Below are 4821 nucleotides of genomic sequence, written 5' to 3' on the forward strand. Positions count from 1 at the left end.
TGTTAACATTAGCTAATGTATTAACTAATATGAGCAATACATTTATTACATTATTTATTAATCTTTGTTAATGTTAGTTAATAAAAATAGAGTTGTTCATGTTAGTGCACAGTGCATTAACTAATGTTAACAAGCGTTAAATAGTAAAAAAGTAAATGCTGAAATTAACATTAAGATTAATAAATGCTCTAGAAGTATTGTTCATTCTTGGTTCATGTTGACTAATGTAGTTAACTAACAAACCTTATTGTAAAGTGTTACCAAAAAAACATTAAAAAAAACACCTTGTCCTTTTAAATGGTGCTTTCTGTTGTATTCCCAGCCATGTTTAAAGATTTACTGTACGTGTCTTATGCAGAGGCAATGTTTGAGAAGAAAAACATCTGTACAAAGACTTCATGTTATTTAGGTCATTATGGAGAAACTTTTGAACCCAATAACTGAAACTTGAAAAGTGAGTAGCTTTGTACACCACTAGATGGCTTTGTGAAATTGAATGGAGGAAGAAGAGAAGGCTTGTGTTATCTCAGAATGTTCAGTGTTGTGTCAGCTGGGCCTGAGCACTCATTTACACAAAAAACAGGACAATTTACTGGAATGAAACCCTCTCACACCATGCCTCTTTGTGTGTTTCTAACTTTAGGAACATTCTGACTATCCTCCGGGGACACAGTTGCTAAAAGATATCTGCAGACGTTTGCAAAATCTCACAAAAAATAACTTTTATCATATGCGTCGAAATAAATGTAAAATGGTTTTCTGTTCGAATGTTGGTTTGGATTTGTCTGTATGAATTCTAATTTAAACTAGGTTTAGCAGGAGTGTGTTTTTGAAGACGTTAGATCGGACGTTGTGCTGTAAGCTGATGTGGAATTTGTGCAATAAACTTAATCTGAAAAGCGGGTCGAGATGGAGAGGAGAACGATTGTTCTAACAGTGCAGAGGTTTAAGCACGCGCGCCCTGCTTTCATCCCACAATCCCCCTACACACACACAACCCAAATATCCCCTTTACACCCATACACCATCCTTACCTACGTATTCTAATGAACAGCACTGCATCAGTTGCCTTATTTTCTTCATGATAGAATTAATGATTAAGTAACTTTACTTTTTAAACCTGTTTTACCACAAGTTTACTCATAAGATTACTTTTAGACAGTATTGCCGATTACATTAAAATAGAGTATATTCAGCAAAACTCTAAAACAATAAAAGTATTGCCAATTATAGCTATTTAACTACGTTTTAGGTACAGTATTGCCTATTATGTTACATCTATTATACTACAAATTCACCTGTAAATTTACTTTTTAGAGTACTTTTTAGCAGTATTGCCGATTACGTTACGAGTTTACGTGTAAGTTTACTTTCAGATGCAGTACTGCAGATGATGTTCCATCTATTTTACTACAAGTTTACTTGTAAGTTTACTTTTTAGTAAGCCCATCTCGGGATTTGAGAGTATAGAGTTATATGTATGAGATTTGTGCAAGGCTGAGACAAAGAGGGATCAGCTTTGATAACAGTTCAGAAGTGCAGCCAAAGGACAAGGTCATCCGCATACAGTCAAAATATACTCTTTGCTATTTTGTTCATCTTTCGTTAAAGTGGGAAAGTTTGTGGTAAATGAAGAGCTGATATTCACATCACCAATCTCTGGAATCATTAAACTGTTTTAATAGTGTGCATTTGGGAACTGCACAATGATGAGGACTGAAGGATAATTAACGTGTTCATTTAACAGACACTTTATCCAATATTTCTAAAATCTAAATATCTATATATCTCAGTTGTTGTTGTTTTTTTCTAAACAGCAATGATATATTAAGTAGGAACACTGTAAAACAAAAACAAAAAAAGTTGAGCCAACTTAAAATTTTAAGGGAACCAGCTTCAGCAGATTCAAAAAGTTGAGACAATTCAAAAGTCTCCTACAAAAATAAGTTGAGAAAACGCGAAAATCTGCTGAAGCTGGTTGCCTTAAAATTTTAAGTTGGCTCAACTTGATTGAGACTATTTTTTATTATTTTTTGATATGGAGAAAAATACCCTAGTAATCTCACATAACACATCATAAATTTGCTTAATTGCGCCAAGATAACAATTTCTGCAATCAAAAGATAGAGATTTCAGTATAATCTTTCAGTATAATAAATAAATAAATACAAAATTAGTATTTCACAACTGTCTCTTTTAATTTTCATTCAAAGGAACTTTAGGAGTTTTTCCTATACCTTTCAAATTTATTTTATTTGAAAGAAATTAATACTTTTATATATCAAGCATGCAGTAAGTTAATCAAAAGGACATTTGTAATGTTACATTTTAAAATCATTTAAAATAAATGCTGTTTTTAAAATGTTTTGTTCATCAAAGAATCCTGAAAAAAAATATAATAGTGTCCATATTTTGTAAACAATAATGTTGTTTAACAAAAATGTTTCACGAACACCAAATCAGCATATTGAAGTAATGGCTGCTCAGAATTCAGCTTTGCCATCACGGGAATTAAATTGCAATTTTAAAAAATACAGTGTATGAAATTACATTTTACTATTTAACTGTTTGCACTGTATTTTTGTTGACAGAAATGCAGTCTTGATGAGCAAGAGACTTCTTTCAAAACCATTAAAAACGCTTACGGTCCCAAAACTTTTGAACAGTAGAGTGAATTAAACTTAAATGAAAATTCCACTGACTCAAAGCAATACGTGTTTCTTCTGGGTGTGTGTTTTGGGTTGAGGGGGTGGTGTATGTATGTTTTGGGTCTACAAATGACCTATTGTGTGTATGTTTTGGGCTGAATGTTAATGAATGTGTGTGTGGGAGAAAGTGTGTGATTGTACTCCCCCTCTTCAGGCAGGAGTGTGATTGGCTTTGAACAGATTAACATTCTAATGGTCAGAGTCTTAAATCCACCCAGTAACAGAACAAAAACTGCTCATTAAAACATACTGACCCTACCACATGTTCTCTCTCTCCTTTTCCTTTTAATATTTCATTCTTTTTCTCTCCACCTGTCTTTCTCTTCAGAAGTTGTTCTATGAATTTCTAGGATCGGTAAAGTATATCTAGCTTATCAGTTTGGCTCAGTTGCATCACGCCTGGACATCCGCCTTCAGATAACCGTTTGATTGCATTTATTCATTTTTGTAATGCAACTTCAACTTTACATTCATGCAAATGAAAGTCCAATACTAGATTAAAATATGCAATTCCTTTACTAGGATGTATGGAAGCTCGTTTCTGCCTTAAAGTGATGATAAAATAAAATATATAAATGAAATAAAATAAAGTTCCTGGTCTGTTTCGTGTTAATTTTGCTGTGTCACTGCAGTGCCCAGTGACTCTGCAACCAGAGATGAGGAATGTAATTGTGTCCACTCCTACTGCTTTTGCCTGTGTGAAATTCACCTGCAAGCCTTTGTCATATCCAACATTGAGGAAGTGTTTCCGATCTCTCTCTCTGTCTCTTGTTTTCTTTCTGCATTGTCTGTCTATTGAGGGAGAAGAAGGTGTGTTGAATGCATTGATTGTATGAAAGGCGTTTCTGTGTGTGAGAATAAATAGAACTCTTCTCAGAGACTTGTATTTCACACATGGGGGTTGGCTCATTTATTTTTTGTTTCCAGCCAAGTCAAGAAATCAATGGTTTAATGAACCATTCTAATCAGTGACTAGTTATTAGATGAACTATTTGTTTGCCTGGGAAAACAATGGCACATATTAGTGAATGATATTAAAGTGGTAGTTCACCCAAAAAAAAAAAAAAAAAGAAAGAAAATGATCATGTTATTATTAATTAATCCTATACACTGAAAAAAGAAATTGCTAGTAAATTTTACAAATAATTAAGGCATAAAAATGGCAAGTAACACATTGAACTGAACAGCGAACATGATATTTTGTAGAGCGACTGAAATAGTATTTTCTTGTTAAAATGTACTCCAATATTTAAATATATATTTCAACTTCAAAAAATTATATATGTAGTATTACAGTACTTACAGTGTATGACTAACTTTCCTCTGTGGAAAATATTTTGAAGAATGTTTCCATGTTTCACAAGTTTAAAACCGATGATTTCATTGTATGGAAAAAAAAAATCAAATATCTTTTTTTTTTTTGGTCATCTGAGTTAGTTACACTTTATTGATATGTTGTTACAGTGTAATTACACAAATAAGTACTGAGTAATATTAATTAACTGCATGTACTCATTATATTAAGAGGGTTAAATTTTATTGTTTGGTTTTACATTAGTCGGTTTTAATTATGCATAATTTACTGTTATTACTGTAGTAAGTACATGTAACAAATAACTGTCACATTAAAATAAAGTGTTACCTGTAAGTTTATGATGAGATGGGAGAATTTAATTAAAATTTATTTATACATTTTTTTTGGATAAGTGTTATTTATTGATAAATTTATTGTTTATTTTGCAGACATGACATTATACACCACATTTCATTAACTCATTTAGTTCGAAATACACACACACACACACACACGCACACAAGCTAGAGGCCAGTGAACTGGGTGAAATGGTTATTTTGGAGATGGAACTTTTTTTTTTCTTCCAGTTTCATTCAAACATTCCCAGAGGTCTATGAGAAACGCATTGTGTGTTCATTTCTTTGTCACTTTGATGTCTTTTTTGCGTAAATCAGAGAAACCAAATGGGATGGTGAGCTCTGATATGTGTAAGGTGTGTGTGTGTGTGTGTGTGTGTGTGTGGAATGCTGCTCTGGCCTGTCTCCAGGTTGAGGGAGGATAGCGTTTCCAATCTGAGAGGCTGGAAGCATTCTGGTTTGG

Source organism: Onychostoma macrolepis, chromosome 01, assembly GCF_012432095.1.
Source record: "Onychostoma macrolepis isolate SWU-2019 chromosome 01, ASM1243209v1, whole genome shotgun sequence".
NCBI lineage: Eukaryota > Metazoa > Chordata > Actinopteri > Cypriniformes > Cyprinidae > Onychostoma > Onychostoma macrolepis.